Source organism: Staurois parvus, unplaced genomic scaffold (assembly GCF_062004578.1).
Source record: "Staurois parvus isolate SC_StPar_1 unplaced genomic scaffold, SC_StPar_1.0 ptg000198l, whole genome shotgun sequence".
Classification (NCBI taxonomy): domain Eukaryota; kingdom Metazoa; phylum Chordata; class Amphibia; order Anura; family Ranidae; genus Staurois; species Staurois parvus.
The window spans coordinates 13,007,639-13,021,596 of record NW_028317994.1 but is presented as its reverse complement, the minus strand read 5'-3'; the positions used below and the strand labels follow the sequence as shown (position 1 = coordinate 13,021,596).

The window sequence follows — 13,958 nt, the reverse complement described above, 5'->3', positions numbered from 1 at the left end:
ATGCCATGTGCCTAGGCCTACTTCTGCCATATACTGTAGGTTAAACATCCAAATAATAAAATAATGCTGCTTTTGTGCCTTGAATTCCAACAATGTGCACTAAGGCAAACTTTAGTCTACTTTGTACATGAAAAAAACATGTATATATATATCCATGAGTTAAACTGAAAAACAAAATATTTAATCTTTGTGACACTTAAATAGAATTTGCATAATAATTTGGAACGCGGTGTACACAGAAACATGCCAGCATATGTAGAGGTATTTATTAATAGAATCTCTGTTCCAAGCACCAGTGTATGGAATTGGATATGGTGGCTGGCATGTGAACACCTGTACATTGAAAAAAGATATGTGCATGTGCAGTATAATACCTCCCACATAAGTTTTTGCATGTTATGGCTTTTCACAATCTCCTTTCTCTGCTTACTGAATGCCGCACATATACACTATATTGCCAAAAGTATTGGATTCAGGTGTTCTAATCACCTCCATGGCCACATGTGTATAAAATCAAGCATCTAGGCTTGCAGGCTGCTTCTAAAAAACATTTGTGAAAGAACGGGTCGCTCCCTGGAGCTCAGTGAATTTAAGCGTGGTACCATGTTAGGTTGCCATCTGTGTAATAAGTCCATTACTGAAATTTTCTTGCTATTAAATATTCAATGGGCAACTGTTAGTGGTGTTATAACAAAATGGAAGCAAATGGGAACAGCAGCAACTCAGCCACAAAGTGGTAGACCATGTAAAATGACAGAGCGGGGTCAGCGCATGCTGAAGTGCACAGTGCGCATAAGTCGACAACTGTATACAGAGTCAAGACCTCCAAACTTTATGTGGCCTTTAGATTAGCACAACAGTGCATAGAGAGCTTTATGGAATGGGTTTCCATGTCCGAGTAGCTTCATCCAAGCCTTACATCACCAAGTGCAATGCAACACGTCAGATGCAGTGGTGTAAAGCACACCGCCACTGGACTCTAGAGCAGTGGAGAGGTGTTCTCTGGAGTGATGAATCATGCTTCTCTGTCTGGCAATCTGATGAATGTGTCTGGGATTGGCGGTTGCAAGGAGAACGGTGCTTGCCTGACTGCATTGTGCCAAGTGTAAAGTTTGTTGGAGGGGGATTATGGTGTGGGGTTGTTTTTCAGGGGTTGGGGTTGGGCTTGGCCCCTTAGTTCCAGTGAAGGGGACTCTTAAGGCATCAGCAAACCAGGACATTTTGGACAATTTCATGCTCCCAACTTTGTGGGAACAGTTTTGGGGATGGCCCCTTTTTGTTCCAACATGACAGTGCACCAGTGCACAAAGCAAGGTCCATGAAGACATGGATGAGCGAGTTTGGGGTGGAGGAAATTGACTGGCCTGCACAGAATCCTGACTTAAACCCAATAGAATGCCTTTGGGATGAATTAGAGTGGAGACTGCTAGCCTTCTTGTCTGACACCAGTGCCTGACCTCACAAATGCTCTTCTGGAAGAATGGTCAAACATTTCCATAGACACACTCCTAAACCTTGTGGACAGCCTTCCCAGAAGAGTTGAAGCTGTTATAGCTGCAAAGGGTGGGCCAACTCAATATTGAACCCTATGGACTAAGACTGGGATGCCATTACACTTCATATGCATGTAAAGGCAGGCGTCCCAATACTTTTTGCAATATAGTGTATATGTAGCCTGTCAACAAGTGGTTATACCAAGATCATGGCTGCAGCTGTAGCGATAATTTTGCTATTTTTTTTAATGCTGGTGATTGGCCGTCTTGTAAAAGGGATCTGGCTGGCTCTACAGCTGCCTGATCACTTTTGCCATACCAAGAAAAGCCATGGATGTGCAACTCCCTTCCAAAGTAGGTGGTGTCAGCAGGGAGTATAGACAAATTAAAAAAACAATTAAGATGTGTTTCTTAGTGAGTGCAATGTACAGGGATATGAAGAATGGTAGTAACACACACACACATGCAAATGTACAACCCACAGGTTGAACTGGATGGACTGGCTTCTTTACTCAACCTTACCAACTGTGAAACTACATAACTATAATTCTGTGCAGTTAATGCATTTTATCCCTACATTTTATGCTACTTTAAAAATGCTAGCAAAGGTTTTATAGACAAGAAAAATCACATTTTGTTATAGGCACCATATGGCTTAGCCGGGACACATGCAGCACTTAAAGCTGAAAAACACTGGTTAAAGCTGAAAAACACCAATAAAAGCTGAAAAACACTAAAAAACTTGGCTATCTGGTGTTTATGAGCATTTTTGAGCCTGAAGATTTTGTGGGTGTATAACTTTGCTAAAAAATGCACACACTGAAAAACACTAAAAAGGCTGAAAAACGCGAAAAAACTTGTTTTTAATACAGCATTCTACAGCTAATGCTAACGTCCAGTGTGCATGAAGCCTTAAAGTGATATTAAAGGTTCTGGGTTAAAAAAAAAAAAAGTTATACTTACCTGTTCTGTGCAGTGGTTTTGCACAAAGCAGCCCCGACCCTCCTTATCTTGGATCCCCCGCTAGCACTCCTGCCCCTCCCTCTGCTCAGTGCCCCCAGAGCACTTGTGTGTGCTTGCTCCAGAGCCGCCTCTGTGTGTTTATAAGTAACACAGAGCATGGCTCGCCCTGTGCTCTACTCCCTCCTCATTGACAGCAGTGGGAGCCAATGGCTCTGGCTGCTGTGTCTCAGCCAATGAGGAAGGAGAGACTGGGAGAGATGCTGCTCTCATGCACAGCGCTAGATCGTGAACAGGCTCAGGTAAGTATTGGGCAGGCTGTGGAGGGAGCAGCACACAGAACATTTTTTTACCTTCATGTGTAGAATGCATGTAGGTAAAAAACTTCAGCCTTTTGAACCACTGTAAACATACATTCCATAGCAAACCACACTTGTTTGTAAATTCAACATACTGTACACTGTACTCTGTGCATGCTCTCAAATGCAAAGTAAATGCCTTAAAAATATGAATTAGTTGTCCATGCACGATCGATGAGCCAGACTATGTGCATATCCTTAAGTAAATTAAGCCCACTGTGTTTGCTTTTATTGATCAATGACACTTTATCATAAGTCACAGGAACATTACAGGACATGCTTATAAATATGGTAGGAGAATGACTATAGATGGCAGGGGCAGGAAATATAATGACCTATGACCCTTTGCTAAGCATCATTTATTTTACTGATTTTCTGGCACTGGTTTAGAAACACACACACACACACACACACACACACTAAAATGACTGTTACTACTGAATTAAATACCTTTCTGTGGTCACTGAAACTCACAATAGCTTTATTTAAAGTAGGACATAAAATTCCCACTGTTTTCTCTTTACTCCTTGTGAAGCTCTGTTCTGATGATAAAGAGGAATAGATAGAAGATCAAGCCAAAGGACTGTAATCAAGAAAGTTCATCAGTGGAGACTCACATTATCTGCTGAACATTGCTGCATTTAGATGGAAATGAGCAGGGGTTTACACTGTTTTATTTACTTATCATGTTGTTATGCTCTTACCCAGCAATGTTTTAGTCAATCCAATACTGCGAATCGCATCAACACAATACAAATGCATTCACATGGTCATTTTGGTCTATTTTAGGGGGTATATTTTTCTTTTACATAAAGAAAATGTATCCTTAGCAGAGGTATTTAATGATGTAAATACTTGTCCTTGAATCTGTTATCCTTTAACCACATGCCGCCCAGCCACTGTAGAAATACGGCGGCAGGTCGGCACGGCTGGGCAAAACCACGTTTTAAAACGTGTGTTTGCAAAACAGGTAGGGGGCGCGCAGGGCGCGCCTCCGCCCTACCTGTACCGCCGATCATGGCCGCGGATGTCAGTCGCCTGGTCACAGCCATTTGTTACCGGCTGTGTCCCGCCGATTAGTGGCAATCACTGACAGAGAGCAGGGCTGCAGTAGCTCTGCTTTCTGTCAGTTCCCTGTCAGCTCCTAACATGCTGAGCCGAAGAAAAGAGTTTATCTCTCCCGATCAGCGTGTCCCCCCCGTGCAGTACACCCCCCCGCCCCCTAGAAAAACACTCCCCTCACACAGTTATCCTTTTCAGTAAATAAAAAAGTTAACCCCTTCCTCCCCAGTGCCATTAGTACAGTGTCAGTGTTTTTTTTTTGCACTGATCACTGTAATGGTGTCGCTGGGGATATCAGTGACCCCAAGTCAGTTCCCCCCCAGTGTCAGAATGTCCGCCGCAGTCCCGCCATAAGTCGCTGATCGCCGCCATAAGTCACTGATTGCCGCCATTATTAGTATAAAAAAAATTAAAAATCCCAGTATCTTTACCGCCATTTGTAAACGCTATAACTTTCACGTAAACCAATTAATCTACACGTATTGGGTTTTCTTTTAGCAAAGACATGTCGCAGAATGCATTTTGGCCGAAATTTATAACAAAATTTGATTTTTACATTTTTTTTACTGGACATGTTTTATAGCAAAAAGTCCAAAATATTGTTTTTTTTTCAAAATTGTCAGCCTTTTTTTTTATAGCGCAAAAAATAAAAAATGCACAGGCGATCAAATACCACCGAAAGAAAGCTCTATTTGTGTGAAAAAAAGGACATAAATTTAATTTATGTACCATATTGCATGACCGTGCAATTGTCCGTTAAACTAGCACAGTGCTGTATAGCAAAAAAATGGCGTAAATTGCAGTATCTATACCATAGTTTGTAGACGCTATAACTTTCACACAAAGCAATCAATATACACTTATTGGGATTTTTTTACCAAAAACATGTAGCAGAATACATTTTGGCCTAAATTTATAACTACAGTTGCAAGAAAAAGTATGTGAACCCCTTGGGATTACGTGGAGTTTTGCATGAATTGGGCATAAAATGTGCTCTGAATGTCAGCTAAGTCACAGCAATAGAAGAACGCAGTCTTCTGAACATAATACTACACAAACATTAGATGTTGCCATGGTTTAATTGCACATAACATGTAAACATTCACAGTGCAGGGAGGAAAAAGTATGTGAGGCCCTAGCTTAATGACTTCTCCCAGAGCTAATTGGAGCCAGGAGTGAGCCAACCTTGACTCCAATCAGTGTGATGATATTGGATGTGTTGCTGACAGCTGTCCTGCCCTTAAAAAACAGACACCTGTTTTGGGTTTACTGGTTTCAAGAAGCACTGTCTGATGTGAACCATGCCTCGCAGAAAAGAGCTCTCAGAAGACCTACGATCAAGAATTGTTGACTTGCATGAAGCTGGAAAGGGTTACAAAAGTATCTCCAAAAGCCTTGATGTTCATGTGTCCACGGTAAGACAGGCTGTCTACAAATGGAGAAAGTTTAGCACTGTGGCTACTCTCCCTAGGCGTGGTCGTCCTGTAAAAATGACTGCAAGAGCACAGCGCAGAATGCTGCATGAGGTAAAGAAGAATCCCAGAGTGTCAGCTAAAGACCTACAGAAATCTCTGGCACATGCTAACATTTTTGTTGACACATCTACAATAAGGAAAACATTAAACAAGAATGCAGTACATGGGAGGACACCACGGAGGAAGCCATTGCTGTCCAAAAAGAATATTGCAGCATGTTTGAAGTTTGCAAAAGAGCACCTGGATGTTCCACAGCACTACTGGCAAAATATACTGTGGACAGATGAAACCAAGATTGAGTTGTTTGGGAAGAACACACAACACTATGTGTGGAGAAAAAAAGGCACAGCACACCAACATCAAAACCTCATCCCCACTGTAAAACATGGTGGAGGGAGCATCATGGTTTGGGGCTGCTTTGCTGCCTCAGGGCCTGGACGGATTGTTGTCATTGATGGGAAAATGAATTCCAGAGTTTATCAAGACATTTTGCAGGAAAACGTATGACCATCTGTCCGCCAACTGAAGCTCCGCAGAGGATGGGTGATGCAACAGGACAATGACCCAAAGCATACAAGTAATTCAACAAAACAATGGCTGCAACAGCACAGAATACGCCTTCTGGAGTGGCCCAGTCAGAGTCCTGACCTCAACCCGATTGAAATGCTGTGGCATGACCTTAAGAGAGCGATTCACACCAGACATCCCAAGAATATTGCTACACTGAAACAGTTTTGTGAAGAGGAGTGGTCCAAAATGACTCCAGATCGTTGTGCAGGTCTGATCTGCAACTACAGGAAACGTTTGGTTGAGGTTATTGCTGCCAAAGGAGGGTCAACCAGTTATTAAGTCCAAAGGTTCACATACTTTTTCCTCCCTGCACTGTGAATGTTTACATGTTATGTGCAATTAAACCATGGCAACATCTAATGTTTGTGTAGTATTATGTTCAGCAGACTGTGTTCTTCTATTGTTGTGACTTAGATGACGTTCAGAGCACATTTTATGCCCAATTCATGCAAAACTCCACGTAATCCCAAGGGGTTCACATACTTTTTCTTGCAACTGTAACTTTGAGTTTACTATATATTTTTTATAGCTGAAAGTAAAAAATATAGTTTTTCTTCAAAATTTTAGGTCTTTTTTTTGTTTATAGCGTGAAAAATAAAAAGCGCACTGGTGTTCAAATACCACCAAAAGAAAACTCTATTTGTGTGAAAAAAAGGACGTAAATTTTGTTTGGGTGCAGCATTGCATGACTGCGCAATTATCAGTTGAATGAGTGCAGCGCCGAGTAGCAAAAAGAGGCCTGATCATTAAGGGGGGTAAATCCTCAGGAGGGCAAGCGGTTAAAATGAAGTGGCAATATCGCAAATAGAATCAAGTCAAATCATATTCAATTCAGTGTGCTGAGTAGATCATAACACTGGCACAACTGTTTTGGAGATATTTGTTTGTTTAATAAATGTTTATTAAGAGATTAAAAAAACAAAAAACAGTGTATGACTACCGTAGTTATAAATTGGGTTACACAGAGCAGTAAACAAAAATAGCATTACATATGATTGAAACAGTACAACTCCAAAGTGATGAATGCAAGGCATCACAAAATGTCTCAACATTCAAAGGTACTAGCATTAATGGATATTGGAAAGTCATAGAAAGTGAAAGAAAACCAATCGTATAAAGAGAAGAGAAAAGGTAGATGGGAAGGGGGGAGGGTGGGAGGTAGAAGAAAGGGAAGGACCCGACTTTGGCAATATGGGAGAACATAGATTTCACAATCACCAAACATTTGTATAAAATGCATAGTATAACATGTATTGCAGGTTAATGTGGAGTGATCATAATATCCAGGTAAGTAGGTGTGAATTTAAAGGTGAGCCAACAAGCCCATGCCATAGAATAACGGAGAGTGTTATTATGTATTGTGTGTGTGGGTTCTTCCATGAGGCTGAATTGATCGATTTTTTTAAACTACTCTTTAATGATAGAGTCCTTTTTTTGTTTCCATAGTTATAGTATTAGCAGGATTTAGCCACTTTAAGTAGGCATGGAATAATTGATCAACTGTATTGGCTGATCGGCTTGCCTGTAAATTGGAATAATACTGACCAGGGATTTACTGATATTTTAGCACATGCCAGGGGTCACATGTCGGGGTAGTGCATGTTGGGGTTCTTCCAATAAAGTGGGGTTCGTTAATTACGGTAAGTGGCACTTCCGCTCTTGCTCAGTGTCTGCCACCCCTCTCTGCCATCCCTATATTGGCTGCCACTCACCCAACAAATTAAATTCAACTTACAAAGCCATCCACAACTCGGCCCCCAGCTATTTCACTAACCTAGTCTCAAAATACCAACCATTTTTTGCACTTTTTGTTCCTCCCAAAACCTCCTCCTCTCTAGTTCCCTTGTCACCTCCTCCCATGCTCGACTGCAGGACTTCTCCCAAGTCTCTCCCATCCTTTGGAATTCCCTACCCCTGGTGTTTTAACTTTGTGAGTTGAGCCTGTTTCTCTGCTGGCCTTGTACATGCCCAACATTTTTACTGTAGAAGAGGAACCTAGGCATGCTCCTTTAGTATGAGATCTAACAGTATATGAACACTTTACTTTGTCAAGTAACTACTCTATTGATGCAAATTGGTAATGCTTCTTGACAGATATAAAACATATGAGAGCAGATGATCTGCCTAGAGGTGTATCCCTATGCATACGTACATGTACTTCAAAACTGGATCTAAATTTGTGGATTTACAGTATTTTCCAAAAAGGTAAATCTTTGCTCTATTTGTTTTTTTAAGTTAACATATTTTCATACTTAAAGTTGGAGTTTATTATTATTGATATTAATATTATTACTTTTTCTGGGGGAAGATACAGCACCATACACATTAGTTACCTGTAATGGTGAGTAACCCATGTCATGCGGGCTGCTGCTTCATGGAAAAATCCTTCCTTCATGCCACTAGATGCTGGCCAAATTGTGATCTTCTGGTGCTGCAGGGGTTTTCAGCAATTGCTGCAAGTGTGAAGGGTTTGCTCATCCATTCCTTCCTGCCCCCTCCGCCATTCACAGAACTCATACTATTACTGAAGAATACGAATGAATGACATTATTTTCCCTGCCCATTTACAGAACGCACTACATTGTGGGACAATAACAGTGCGAGTGAATAATGATGTAGACAGGAAGGGGCAGGCAAGCAGTGCAAGAACTTCACACTCGCAGCCACTGCTGGTAAACTCTGCAGTACTGGATGATTGCCACTCTAGGCAGAAACTGGCAATATGAAGAAACATTTTCAGAAACAGCAGCAGCCTGCAGGACATTGGGTGCACACTATTATAGATAATTAATATGTTTAGTCCTGTATTCCCCACAAAAAATGACTAGCGGTAAAAGCTGTTTGCAAAGAAAAAACAAACTTCTACACTAGTCATATGCACAGCAAGTTTCTAGCAATTTCAACCACTTTCAGCCAGTATTGAACAGTAAATGCTGATCACATGAAAGTGATCCTTTTTTTTATACAGGGAACAGCCTCTTGGGTCTTGGCTAAATATGTTTCAAATTTCAGTACCATATTTTCAAAAAAGATGTGTAAGAGGAGAGTAAAAAACAAAAAAAAACAACAGTAATTATTTGACCTGGTCAAATGGTTTACTGCACAGCCAAGAAAAACTGCTGGGTCAGAATGTTTACAGCCCATGTGTTGATAGCATGCTTTATAAGCTTTTTCCCCGATGTACCTCTTTTTTTTGCCATTAGGTCCAAGGGTATTAATATCATGGTGTAGTCAAACATGTCTTCTCTTTAGATTCTGTCTCATTTTATTGTGTAGCTCTGTTGCTTGAGTGCTGTGGCAGTCTCAACAACATTAAGTACGACATTATCAAAAGCGACTTTTTATTGAAGGTAATCATTTGTCTGATTTCCCCAGAGATGCTTAGAAAGAAGAATATGCAGTGTAACATTATAAATTGCAGAGGGGACCTAACAGAAGGAATGTACTGACCATATTTCTGAACATGTCTTTCTCTTCTCCTGATGGGGATAATCATTAAGTAGGTCTGCAAGGTGTCCATTAATCATTGTCAGTGCTGGCTGAGCCAAAGTTCTCATTGGCTGCTCTGAATCAGTCAGCCGCTACTGTAGCACACAAACCCTGTGGAAATGGCATTTCATTTTCTGTTAGGAATTGACTCAAATGGATTTTTTTCTCTTTTTACAAACTAAAGTGAAGTGTTCTTAAAGTGGCATTGTGCAAAAAAATAATTCTGCATAATACAGTTTGCCGCTGATTTGAAAGCATGGATTAAAAAACATAAAAAAACTTAATAGACTATCCCATCTAAGGAATCTATTTGACTCTAACATAAATTTACTGGAACTGGTTAGACATTTTCATCCTCATTTACTAGCATGGAATGCACTTCTAGATAGCTTACAGCAGAGTGCAAGATATTACATTAAAGTGGAACACCAGCAAGAACTTTTTTCTTTAGTTTTGGATAGAGTGGTGAAGGATAGGGTCATCTGTCAAGTTGTTTTTGCCTCTTGTTGCCTTGCTGGGGAGATTTCACTTCCTGCTCTAGTGACAACAGCAGGTATGTTATTCTTTAAGTAGGTTAGCAAGGATCCAGAACCTCTGCTAGCTTATGTATTGCTCTTTATGTTCCCGGCTTGACATTTCCTCTCACTTTTTGACTTCCTTATAATATTTAATATTTTCACTGGAACAAAGAGTGAGGGGAAATCTCCCCTCCAAGACTACAGACAGTCCAAAAATTTGCCAGATAATCTAATCTTTTCCCATCTTATCCAAAGGTATAAAAGTGTTTGCTACAGTTTAAACATATAATTCATGTGCAGATTATTAACAAAGAAGCTCTAAAAGAGAAACTTTTGTGTTGCTCTGCAAAATTGGATTTTAATGATACACCACAAGATCAATCAATTTTTACAAAATTGTATACAAACGTTGATTATTGGTATGTTTGAGGTACCCCGCCTGAAATGTATGAACTATGTTGTATAATTGTTTTTTTTAAGTTTTAACACACTGTATATATGTTTTGGAACCTGTGAGGGCTCTAATATAAGTTCTTAAAGATTTGTGACTAATAAGTATATCATTTTATGAAAAAGTTAATTGACCTCATGGTGTTCCATTAAAATCTGACTTTGCAGAGCAACAGCAATGTTTCTTTGTTAGAGTTGGTTCAGATTGTATAAATGAGGCACATTGGATGCCCCTTTGGGTTAAGTGATATTAACAAAGAAGCCTGTGTAAAGGCTTTTATGTATCAGCATAGCTAATATTACTCCAACCCCCCCCCCTCCCACACACACACACCTACACCTATGTTAATGCCACCGTGCTTACTGGATCATCACAAGAAAAGGTTGCTCATTCTGCAATAGATATAAGTGACCTTTATGACAGGTCACCTTTGAAGAGTTACAGGTCACCTCTTCAGAATCTGCCTGGAGTAATTGTCAGAGCTTTTTACTGTTTTGTGTCATTTGGGTTTGACTGCTGACAGCTAAATGAAGCATAAAATAGAAAAAAACCTGAGCTGCACACAGATGGAGTTAATCATATCCATTAACACATGTGATTAGAGAATTTTTAATTCCAGGTGCTCTGTTATGTAAAAAATCAGTCTGCTTCATGATAAAAGTATGTTGTAAATATATAATAAATTAGCATTGCTCCAGGTGTAAGTGAAAAACTATATTTGCTTTCCCATGAAGTGACTGTTCAAGGAAAGTGAATGTCAAGCTATGTACAAAGATTTTAGTGTCCAAGAATATTACTGGTCAAAACAATACAACCTGAAACAAAGCATACATTGCATAAAATGTACTCTGTGTGAAAATACACCTAACAGCGGGTTTCTTGTGTTTATTTCCAATATCAAAGGGCTGGGAACACCAAGTGATGTAATTTTGAACCAACAGTCTACTTTTGGTCAGTAATTTGGGATTTAAAAATACATTTTATTTTTAGTAAATGCTCATTGAGAGTAATATTTGTTTGGATTCCTGCTAGTCAACTGATTATAACCTGCCTCTGTGACTTTGAAAAAACACACAAAAAGTTGTAGACATTCTTCCACAAAGAAAACACTAAAACGGACAATGTACAGAATAAAAAATATTGATTTTTAGTAGTATATGAGATTAAAGTTACGTTATGAAGAAGTGTTATGAGTGCTGAGTTTCTTCAGTTGACAGACAATCACAATAGAAAGTGTGGCACATAAAACTATGGGGCTTTAATGACAGTAGGTTTAAAACTCAACTCAATGGTTGTTTCTTTCCAAACTTTAGACAGAGTACTGAAGAGGCAGAAGTGCTTTCAATGTTTTTGCTTTATGGGTCCCCAATGGGGAAATGTCCTCTCACTTACTGTGATTGTGATACCTGGACAAGAAATGAGGTGCAAGAGGCGTAATTGGCATTGGAAGATGCAGAGAGCAATAGCAACCCACAGATATTCTAATATCTCACTAAAATAACTGTGCTTTTGTTGCTGTCTCTATCAGAGAGATAAAATATCATCTCCTGTCCTGGGAAAAGGTATCACAAGGACAAGAAAATAGAGTAAATCTTACAAGTGAGAACACAGACATTTATAAAAATGTGGCAGAGGTTCCAGCCCATTCTTTACAATGTTGAAAACTGTAAAAATATAGTAATTTGTTCAATGACATCACCTGGGAGACCCCTGCCCTTCGTTTACTTTAGTGACTAAAGTGCGTGAATAAAGCTGATGGAAACAGATATGTTTGTTTGTGGGCTTTTTCTTTTGGCAGTGGGCAACATTTATTGTGATTGATGTGTATCTGCATCACTGGATGACATGATTCATGGTGGATTTACATTGTGGGACTTTTTTGCTTTTTTTCATAAAAGACTTGTCAAAAACTTTTTGTGTTTATTTACTTTTCAATTTTTTTTTGTAAATGAGTAGGGGTACTCTGTATCCCTTACTTATTCATATAGGGTAGTGATATCTGGGTACACCCTATTGTTAAAAGGGGCTTCCAAACTCCAGTGAAACTCCTGCCTTCAGACCCCCACAGCCATTAGGCCATGTTGTCCCTGGCAAGGTACCTAGTACTTCCCCCAATGTTGAGGGCATTTGGTCTGGTATGGTTTGGGGGAAATTTTCATACTAACCCACCTCTTCTGGACTGCCAGGCTTCATGCTTGGATAAGGCTCTGGTTTGGATATTTTTGGAGGGGGGCATGTTTTTTTTCTTTTTTTTCATGAAGAAGTTGAGTGTCTGATATGTATTTTTAGGGGAATTGTATGTTTTTTTTGTTTGTTTTTTTGTGGAGGTTTCCCATCAACATCTATATCAGCCCCTCAAGTAGGATAAGGGTCTGATAGAGGTAAAAGGAATCTCTACCCCTTTGTTTGCAAACAGAAGAAGAGCAGACAACAAAGCTATTTGCCAGCAATATAAAGGGCATTTTTTTTTCTTTGTAAGGCCTTGTTTACATGGGGATACTACAGCGTATGCTTAGGTGAGGCTGTGTTTACCTGCAAGCGGATGCACAGATGTTCCGTGCATCCTCATGCAGGCAGTTTCATTGATGTCAATTGTGATGAAGTGGCTTAAGGGACACAGCCGCTGCTCCCAATTTGACATCTGTGTGGGTGCATGAACTGGATATCAAGTTAGGAGCAACAGCTGTATCCGTGTTGCCACTATGTCCCAATTTGCATCAAAGGGACTGCCTGCACAGTGATGCACAGAACACTTGTACATCGCTAGGTGGGTATACAAGGCCTTTGCATGGGTGTACACTGTTGTATGCATTGTGTGAATGAGGCATAAATGTCTGTTTTGCTGCAATAAGTTGTATACATCATACAGATGCACCACTTCACAGACAGGGCAAGGGCATCCCTCAGGTATGTTATTTAAGGAAATTTAGCTTTTTTCATGTTGTTCTTAACCCCTTGGCACCGGCGCCTACTGGCCCTTTAAGGGGTTTCCAACTCTGGGAGGAGGGGCGGGGTTTTGGGTCATGTGATTACTGTCATTGGCTGCCACAACAGTCACATGATCGGAAAGCTCTTGACTGCAAGTAACGATTGGGAGCTTTCCGTGAGGGGCCGGTAACTGTGCTGGGAGCAGAGGGTGCACACTTTCGGCCCAGTTGCCAAGAGGCCTCATATTTTCATACTGCCAGCACCTAGCAGTTCAAACATTATTAAAACCCCAGGCAAACTGATTTTTTTTATAACATTTTTTGCTTTGGTTCCTTAGAGCAGTGCTCAGTCCCCCATGCCATTTGTTTGACCATAACTAATTTTTAAAGTGATTGTAAACTCTACTTTATTTTTTTTGGTGCACAGACCAGCCCTGAACCTCCTTTTCTGGGATCCCTCACTGGAGCTCCAAGATCCTCCTCATCTCAGTGTGTCATCATAGGAACTGCTTCCTAACATGTTACACTTGTGATCTTGATCCAGAGCCTCGCCCCCCACTCCCTCGTAACAAAATTTGATTGACAGCTGTGGTAACAAATGGCTCCCATTGCTCCCAGCAAAGCCTTAAGAGCAGGGAAAAGAGGATAACGTCA

The 13,958-nt window shown here is 40.3% G+C and overlaps 1 protein-coding gene across 28 annotated transcripts in view; it reads right to left on the bottom strand.

Moving 5' to 3' along the window:
• The window catches only part of PTPRD (protein tyrosine phosphatase receptor type D), a 2,222,737-nt gene that overhangs the window by 646,690 nt on the left and 1,562,089 nt on the right, over window positions 1–13,958 (bottom strand). The window lies entirely within an intron of this gene.